Source organism: Solanum stenotomum, chromosome 2 (genome assembly GCF_019186545.1).
Source record: "Solanum stenotomum isolate F172 chromosome 2, ASM1918654v1, whole genome shotgun sequence".
NCBI lineage: Eukaryota > Viridiplantae > Streptophyta > Magnoliopsida > Solanales > Solanaceae > Solanum > Solanum stenotomum.
This window is the reverse complement of record NC_064283.1, coordinates 28,393,393-28,403,864: the sequence shown is the minus strand read 5'-3', so window position 1 is coordinate 28,403,864 and position 10,472 is coordinate 28,393,393.

Here is a 10,472-nt window from a genome sequence, read left to right as displayed (position 1 = left end):
ACACTAACTTAGATCGGTTGCCACATTTCGACATAAATATGGGATCAGTTGCCACCTTTCGGCATAAATATGGGATCGGTTGCCACGTTTCGGCTTAAACATTGGATCGGGTACCATGAACCAGTACACTAACAATTTGGATTTGGGTTCCATGAGAAGTCCATTGAATTGGGTTCCGTGAGAGGACCATTGAATTGTGTTATGTATCTAAGGCTGCGCAATGGACCAGAACGGAACCACCGGACCGGAATGAACCGGTACTGGACCAGAACGGGATGGTTTGACCGGTACCGGGATGAACCGGACTGGAATTGAGTTCCACAAGCCCTCTACTAGTTCAGTAGTTGTGGTATATCTTCCTCGTTTGTAATATTATTTGAACCCTGTTCAAGATATTTAACAAATTCACATTTATTAGAAGAGTCAAGACCAAGTTTATGTTTCACTCTACCATGGGCACCTACTCGAGTGATAGACATTTGAGGATTTTCAACATTATCTAAGGAACAATATTTATCATACATTTCTTTAGCAAGTAATTTTATACTATTTTGACATGTTACCAAATCAGGTTGTTCTTCTGGTTTAATATCTAAATTTTGATAAATGCATTCAACTAAAGCTTTTGCACCATATTCTTTATATTCAGGATTGAAAAGAATTGCAGTTTAATAAATTTGAGGGATAGGAAAAAAACATTTCTTAAATTTTGTAATCATAACTTCAATAGCACTAGTAAATAATTCATTTGTTTTATATTCAGAAAAGAGAGATGAAATATCACATATATGTATTAAAATTTCAGAAATAGTAGGATAATACATTCCAAAAAAAAATTTAGTAGCATCATAAAATGATTTCAAAAATATTCTAAGTTCATTTACTTCATCTCAATCACTATCATTAAGTTTTAATTCAGGATAAGCATTATGACTATTAAATTGCATAGTAATAGGTTCTCTCTATATATAAGCAACTTCAAGCATATCATAAAAGGAATTCCATCTAGTTTTTACATGTTTTGGAACTTTGCTAAACGGAAGTTTACATGCATTACAAAGCTCTTTAAGTTGATTAATTCTACTACTACTATGCATATGAAAAATATAAAAACAAGCATTATCAACTTTATCACTACTATTTTCAAACAATTTCACACCATCACTAACAACCAAATTTAATACATGCGCAACACATCTAACATGAAAAACATATTTACTAATAGGACAAATTCTAGGTTCTAGCATATTAATAACATTTAAATTAGCAGAAGCATTATCTAAAGTAATACTAATGACTTTATCACAAAGACCGAAAAAATCTAAAATTTCCAACACAGTAGTAGCAATATACATTCCAGTTTTTTTCTGTTGACAAATTTTATAACCGATAATTCTTTTTAGTAAATTTCAATTATAATCAATCCAATGCGAAGTAGAAGTGAAATAATCAAAACCATTAGGACTACGACCTATATCAGTGGTAATAGCAATTCTACAATCCATTATTTCAAAATAGGCACGCAAAAATTGATAATGTTTTTCTTGAGATTCAAAAATATCTCTTTTTACCATGCTTCTTGATAAACCTTTAAAACTAGGATTATATGTATCACGAATATATGCAATAAAACCCGGATGTTCTCCAAAACTAAAAGGTAAACCACAAATGACAACTATTTTTGCAAATTTTTCACGATCATGATCTTTATTATAGGTTCGATGTGTAAGAGGACCACTTGGGTTCGAAGTATTTAATTCACCTTGAACCATATTTGACCCTCTAGCTGATGCTCCAATGCTAGAATCTTCACAAACATTAAGAGAAGATAAATATGCAAACCACTCTTGACTATGTTTTTGCATCAAATGCTTTTTTAATCCCCTCGTTGAACCTCCAGCCCCACTAGATTTATATTTAAAATGTTGTTTACAAATACTACATATACTAAAAGTTTTTTCTTCATTCAAATAACAAAAATTTCCACATATTTGTGTTTAAAGTACGTTGTATCTTGGTCTTACCTCTAGTTGGAACAATAGGGGGACCACTAGTTCCAACCGGAGGATTGTCCTCCTGAGGTGGAACTTCAGTACTATTGAGGTCGGGACTAGTTGTTGTATCATCTAAATCTACTTCTTCATCAATTTCTACTTCTTTATTTTCTTGATAATTACCATAATGTCTTTCATAAACCTCTTTGGGAATTATAGGAGCATCCAAATTAATTTCTATATGATCGGGATGAGAAAAACTAATTTCATTCACATGAGTAAATTCATCAGTATTCATTCTAACAAGAGGAAAACTAGATTTGGAAGAACTAGAACTGTTCTTATTTTTTGTAAACATATTTTTTACTCCGTGTACAATACCTTTTTTACCTCCACTTTTTTTAGAAGACCTTATGATATAAAATTATAAAATATGAAATTTAACAAGAACAAATAATATATAATAAGAACAACTTACAAATAATTAATACAAAAAATAAATATAAGATTACAGAGTGGAACGAAGTTACCAAACATTTGTGTAAAGAACAAACGATTATAACCGAAAATTGAAAAATTGATGTCGAAACTTGAAGTTTGAAGAAGATTCCTCCTCCAAAATTCAGCAAATGATTATTCAAATTTTCACAATTACAAAATAATATGATTGAAATTTAGAACTTAAAACTTGAAACTTTGAGAAAGAGTGAAAATTGAGAAAAAAAAAATTTGTTATTGTAAATCTGTAGTTAAAAATATAAAAAAGAGGGAGTATTTATAGGATTTACATTTTAGAAATAAAAGGGGAGTAAGGGATTTGAGGATTGTTTTTTTTTACCATTTGAAATATTAACGTTTGGAAAAAAAATGACTGTTGGGACTTGGGAGCTGGGGCATTGGGCGTTGGAAAGGCTGGCAATTGGCAGACTTTGTGGACTTTGGCAATTGGCACATTGAAAAGGCTACAAAGTGACAACTAACAAGACAACCACTGCCAATGGCAGGTGGCAGGCACATTGAAAAAGGCCAAAGGGACACATTACATACTGCCCTATATATTATATATTTAATATATTTAATAAATTAAAAAAAATTTCAGAATCGGACTGAAACCAGAATGAACGGGTACCGAAATACCAGTATCAAATCGTGATACCATTTCGTTTCGGGTATTGATTTATGGTATCCCATCCCGTCTCGAAGATGACCGGACCAGAACAGATCGAAATGGACCGGTACCGGCAAGACCCGATCCGGCGGCCAGCCTTATATGTATCTACTTGTGTTGATTACATTCATATCTAATGGTAATTGAGGTGGAAATACTATTTGTTTCTCTAAAATGATAACCAATGGGTATTACTGAGAACGTGAAATGCTACATTGATCCTGAAAAGATGACTAATATTGTTTATGTTTGGTATATGCATGTTTTATAATGTTGTGGTTACTTGCATGTGTTTCACTTATTGGGATAGCCGCGTGATCCTACTAGTACATTGTGGTTGTGTACTGATACTGCACTTGCTTGTTCTTTGTTGAGTACAGGGCATCTTCAGGCGGATATTGATAGACCTCAACTAGGTGACTGTTCAGCGTGATCGGTGTCAAGGGTGAGGTAGTTCTTTCAGGCTGGCATGGATCTTTCTTTTTTAAGTCCACTCTTTTCGGACTCAGACTATTTGTTTAAGGTGTTTGTTTAGTTTCGGGGTTGTACCCCTTGTTTTTAGACTTGTTGTTTGTAGAGTTTCGGTACATTGACTTTCAGGTTCTAGGGGTTGTTCTTCCGCATTAGTTTATTTAGTTTGTGTAAACCTTTGGAGTTTATGGGAACTCCGTATTTCTTTTGATCATTTAAACATATTTCCGTATCTTTAAATGCATAGTTTTTGGTTAAGTTGTTTAGTCTAGGTGGTAGTAATGGTTCTCCCAGTGAAGGGTTAGTGTCGGTGCCAATCACAACGGTCTGGGTCGTGACAAAGTTGATATCAGACCCCTAGGTTCGTTGATCTCATTGTACCAAAACGAGTCTTGTAGAGTCTTGCAGAACGGTACGAAGACGTCCGTACTTTTCTTCGAGAGGCTGTAGGACTTTAGGAAAAACTCACTTCTTTCTACTTCTTCGTGCTATGACTTGAATCCAATTGGTATCTGGGTGATACAAATTGGTATCTTTCCTCCTTCACTCTATGGTCCAAACTAGGGCAACAATAGTGGTAACACCATCACTAGCAAGAGAGGATGTGTATAGACTATCAACAGTTGTGTAGGGACACCATTTGGAACAAGTATCCAATGCCTCAGATAAATGATCTTTTGAACAGTTGCAGGGTGCATCAGTTTACATTTTGCTCTTGTACTGGGAGACCAGTAATGGTCTTCTATGGAACAAGCTAATTTTGAAATCGGGATTGTCTGTGAGGTGTAACTTGAAAACTATAAATGTGTGTTCCTTGTTGCCTGAATTAACCGTGAATGTGGAAGTTGTATTTGCTTGGACGTGATGATATGATCATCTGCAGAATAAGTGTGGGTCTGATTTTTGATATGTGCAATATGCTGGCTTAATGGATTGAAACTATGCAAGTTGTAATTGTTGAGTATCGTGAAACTTGTTGTGAAAAAAAGGTCACAACTAAGTTCGATGCAAGGGTCTAGATAATGTATGAGGTGATTCGTAAGAAAGATATGGACGTGTCTTGCGCTTGAGTAATAATCGCCTGAGTGTCTGGGTGTATCCCGGAGATGTGTGGGTTATGGTGTTGAATTAATGAGAATGAGTTGAATTGTGTATCGTTGGATTGACTCAGGGTAAATGATGATTATCCTAGTTCAGAGGATTATCCTAAACTGCTCAGTAAAGCTGAAACCCGTTGGGAGATTTAGAAAAGAGAAAAACCCTAGAAAAAACTTGTTGCCTAGGTATTGTTTTCGTCTGAGCCTGGGGCGGGATTTTTTTCCACCAGCGTGAGGCCGCTAGAGTGGATTCCCCGCCAAAGCGGGACAGGGCGATACAGAACCTCATCCCTGTCTCCTCTATTTTTTCCCAGGTCTCCTTATAGAACCCGAACTGAATCCGAACTAACCCCTGCAATCCAATCAGTGTTCAGCAATCGAGGATAAACTATAAAACCTTGTAATAAATCGAATGCTGTCAAAAACAACAGAAAAACTGGCATCCATGTGATTACAAAAACAAAAAAGGTGTGCGGAATTTTCTAAGTGTGAATTTTTGTTATATTCGGTTGCCTTTTTAGGACGTGTAGTTTCAAGGGAATGAGTAATGGTAGATCCCCAAAAATTTGAAGTTGTCAGGAATTAGGTCCGACTTAGTTTTATGACTGAAATTACGAGTTTTGTGGGGCTCGCTAGCTACTATCGTCGCTTGTGAAAGGATTAAGGTCAGATTTGCAGATTCAAGTTTATAGGTGACATCATTCAAGAAGTTTTGGTAAGGGACAGTTAGATAATGAACACTATTACTTTGGAAAATGCATTTAGTATTGTTGCTATAACATGTATGGGTTGTTTAGCGAATGATGAAATTAAGTTATGTCATTTGAGGTTCGAAGTTATACTATGATTTCGTGGATTGTTTGTATATCAAGAAGAGGTCAGGATACGACTGCTCCAATAACATCAAGGTTTACTTGGTTAAGTTATTAAGTGTGTTACAATTGTGGAGAACCTGAGCATACGAGGAGGAAATCAGCGAGGTCATGGAGGCCGATGAAATGGTAATGCGGGTAGAGGAGTAGTGCATCCAGGCAAGGAGGTTGCCCGTCAAGATGACAGGGCTCAGTTTTATGCCTTTCCGGGCAAGACCGAGGTTGAGGGTCTGATGCAGTGATCACAAGAACTATTATTGTTTGTGACCAGATGGCTAATGTGTTGATTGATCCGGGTTCTACTTATTCTTATGTGTCCGTGCAATTTGCCTCTGAATTTGATATGATTTGTGATATACTTGATGCCCTCATCCATGTTTCTACCCCAGTTGAAGAGTCAGTCATAGTCACCCATGTATATCGTGTTGTCCTGTTGTGTTTATGGATTTTCAGATTTTGGTTATGTTGGATATGACTAACTTGGTATAAATCTTAGGCATGACTTGGTTGTCCCCCTATTATGTTGTGCTTAATAGTAATGCTAAGTCAGTAACTCTAGAGATCCCGAGTAGAAAAAAGTTAGAGTGGAAAGGGGGTACAAGCCTAAGTCAGCTAAGGTCATGTCATTCGTGTGGGGTAGGAAACTGGTGGGGAGGAATTGTTTGGTGTGTTGGCTCATATTCGGGATGTTGAGGTCGAATCCCCTCTATTGAGTCTATTCTTGTGGTGTCAAAATTGAGAGAGCTTAAAGCTCAAATCCAGGAGCTTCTTGATTAAGGTTTTATCCCTCCTAATGCTTCCCCGTTGAGTGTTCCTGTCTTGTTTGTTAAGAAGAAAGATAGTAGTATGAGAACCGTTGATTTTATCTTAAGCCATAAAGGGGTGGATTAATACCGAGATGACAAGCTTATGGATAAATAAAGTCCCATTTAGTATACTTGGGTAAAGGCAATTGAAGTATTTTAGTAAGACTGTGTGCACAAAAATTGGGTTAGTCCTTTGAATTTGATGGGTATACCTGAGTTTGAGGTGTCGTGTTGATGAAAAGTTTGACTTTGTAGTGATAATCAGGGCTGACTGAGCATAAGGGTAAATAAGAGTTTGTGATGGAATGCAAGTATATAATAAGATTGGTTGACAACTATTGAAAAAGACTTGAGAAATGAGTGTACATACATTAGCTCAACTGTGATGATAAGTGCTTGGTTCTTGTTTTTGAGTTTAGTAATGAGTATGATTGAAATTTTTAGCGAAATATATTGTAAGATCGATGGAGATGCGATCACTGATAAATGGAGATCCATGAATTCATAAAAATCTTCAAGGTACAAGCTAATGTTGATAGAGAAAGGGATTGTGTTATATGGTGGAAATTACAATTCAGATTTTTCATTGTAAGTCTACATTCGTAATGATGTGTTTTATCAAGGTATGAATTGGCAAGGTGAGAAATGATCAATTGTATCCGGTATTTAGCATTTTAAAGGACTCACACCTGGGTTGAGGCGTAAGTTTACTACTATTGATTATTAAGTACCTAAGAAAGGTTTCAGTTAAAAAGTGTTGGTTTAGAATAAGGTAAATGGTTGTAGTGTTTATGATGGTTATTAGTATTGTGAGTATGATTCACTAGCTATGCTCTCGTGTGTTTTCACTTTTCTGGATGGATCCCTAGTGGTGGATCAGGGGTACCAAATCCTGCGATATTCTCTTGGTCGAGTGGGAAGATTGAGAAGATTTGGTTATTTCGAATGACATAATTGGTGTTGTCTTGGAGTTGTTAAAGTATTTTAGTGGTTCGACATATACCACTTGGTTATGAAAATTCATAGAAGAGCTACCTTGTGTGATCATGGTTTTTCGACAATTTTAATATTCGTCTAGTCATCGAGGTCATATATTGATTGTGTGTGGTTGAATGCGGTGATCATTGGGTCCAATTATACTGTTCTTAAGGGTAATCTACAATCATAATTGCTAAATCTAGCATTCGATAGTATGGTTAGTGTAACGACCCTAAAAATGAACTAGTGAAACTAGAGCCTCACATGTGAGTTTGGAATTGAGAACTTGATGAAATGATGAGGAATGACCGTGATGTCCGGAAACTAGTCATTTGAACTAGTGAGTTGTAAGGGTCAACTTTAGATGGTCATATCTTTTAGTTCAAAATGAATTAGGTGGACCTTTACCTATCCAATTAAAGGTCTTTGAGTCCTCTTTCCAACGTCACCGAGTTTGCCCAATTCCGACCTTGTAGTAAAAAGTTGTGCCCGAAATAGTGAAGCACTGTCCAAAAGGATGAGTTTAGACGGGAAGGGGCAAAATTTTTTAAGTTAAAGACTTTATGGGTCCTTAGTCCTTTTCCAAAATTGACCCTATGCTATTTTATTCTTTTCCTAGCAATTATAAGACCTTTTCATGACTTAATTCCTTTCATTTAAGTCACTCCTCTTAGAATTTCCAAAATCATTCCCTCTTTCATATATTTCTCTCTAACTCAAGGAAAAAGAGGAGTTGGAGCTAGGATTGAAGATTTTGAGTGCTTCTTCTTCAATTTTTGTGGGTTTTCAACTTAGAGGTATGGAGATCCTTATCCTTGATTATTCTTTCTTTCAAGGAACCCAATCAAAAGGTTTTCAAGGTTTTTCAAATACACACAAAAACCTATTTTGATTCTAGCATGGGTTCTTGCATAAAAAGGTTTTAAATGATGATATATATGGTTATTAATGATTATTAATGGTTTTTAGAAAGAAATCCCCATGAACCCATGTTTTCTCAAATTCTCTAAATTTCACCATAAAGTGGGTGTATTGATTTTGAGTAGATGATTATAAAAATTGTGTTTAGTATGGTATGGGCTGTTCATATATGGTATTATATATGTGAATTGTTAAGAATTTTTATTGAATTGAAGGATGTGGGATGTTGGCCTTGAATGGGCAAAAATTGTGAATTTGTCTTCATGTTGATTATGGGCTTATGCTTAGCTTAAATGGTATAGTTGAATAGCATGATTACCTATGCTTTCTATTGTGAATTGTTTGATCAGGAGAATGGTGAAGGTGGCATGGAAAGGATGGTAAGTTGACCTACTTTATGACTAATGTTGAATTAGTAGGGAATTGAGTAATGTTGGTTATGGCTTTGGAGAATGGTAAGATGGCTTAATCTCTTAGTATTGATATAATTGTTATTGATTGGTTTGATCCACCTTTGGTGGAGGTGGTTATTTGTTGTATTATTGTGAATTGAGGCCATGAAGGGCATTATATAAATGTTATTATATTGTTGTATTATTATATACGTATGAGGCTATATGTAAAGTCCTATATGAAGCTATATGTAAAGTTTTATGTGAAGCTATATGTGAAGGTATGATGTGAATGAGTTTTATGTGAAGCTATATGTGAAGGTATGATGTGAATGAGTTTTATATGAAGCTATATGTGAAGGTATGATGTGAATGAGTTTTATGTGATCTTGTGATGATCCTATGTAAAGTGGATAGCATTGTGAGTTAAAGTATGATTTCTCATGATGTATATATGAAATGATGTTGGATTATGAAGTATCCTTAAATGAAAATGTTGTGACTTGGTTGGTAGACTAAAGTGTCCCTCCTTGTTACTTAAAGTCTTGAATGCATGAATGTGTGAAATGGGCAGAACTAAGAAATGGTGCCCTTTCTATAAATGCTAAAAGAGGAATTCTAGGCCAAGACTTGAATCGGCAAAACTAAGAAATGGTGCCCTTTCATAAGTCTAGCTTTCCTAAGTAAATGTAAAACCATGAAATCGGTAGACCTAATGGTGGTAGCCCTTCTCATGTGTGAAATGATGAACCTTGGACCGGCAGGCTTAAGGCACCCTTAATGAAAAATCGGTAGGCCTAAGGCACCCTTCCAGGGGGATTTAATGAGCTATCCTTATGAACCTTGATTGGCCATGACTAAGAAATGGGGCCTTTCTTGGGAAGAGGTACTATGAGTTGGTTGAACTAGAAAAGGAACCTTCTCTAAGTACATATGTGATTGAATACTCTATGGGAAACAAGGCTAGCACCGAGTGGATGTGGTTAGGAAGGTGGCCTAGTTGAGTATGAGATTAGGCACAATGAACTTCCTTGGACATCCCCTAAACCATGTGCCTACATGGGTTGCTTACTAGTTCTACCTTTGGCAAGTAGAACAACCTCCACGGAGTAGGATAGACTCCGGATTCCATACCTAGCTAGTATGGTCTATGTCGGTTATGCCTATTCCCATCATGTGGGATGCGCACTCTAGTTATTGGATAGGTTCTACAACGTGTAGGTAGTAGTATGGGATGCTATCTACACATGGCACGAGTAGGCTTTGAAGATACTAAAGTGAGTTCCCTAAGTCTAACGACTATTATGTGAAAGTCCCCTTATGTGCTTGAATGTCTCCAAAAAGGTTTCTTAAAGAATGTTGGTCTATTGATGTTATGTTGTAAAGGAAATGTCCTTATCTAAGGTAATCTTGAGGAACACTTAAGTGTGCTTGAAGAGGTTGTATGGGCGGTCACTTCTTGTCTCACTCAAGTGTGTCTTAAGATTATATTAGGTAGAGGTCCTATGGTAATGAAATGACATGTGTTCTTTTAAAGTTAAGCATGAGTTGTATATGAATATATGTTGAGTATGTATATGGTTGGCTATGGTTTTATATGTGAACATTGACTTGTATTATGTCTCTTATACTTGTGAAGTGAAGGTTTTATCAAAATAATATGAAAGCATTTATTCCTTGTAAATGTCCGTTTTGGCATGTTTTTGCATGGTCTCCATACTTAGTACTCAATTGTGCTAACCCCTTTCTTTCCCTTTTTGGACTAAAGTGTAG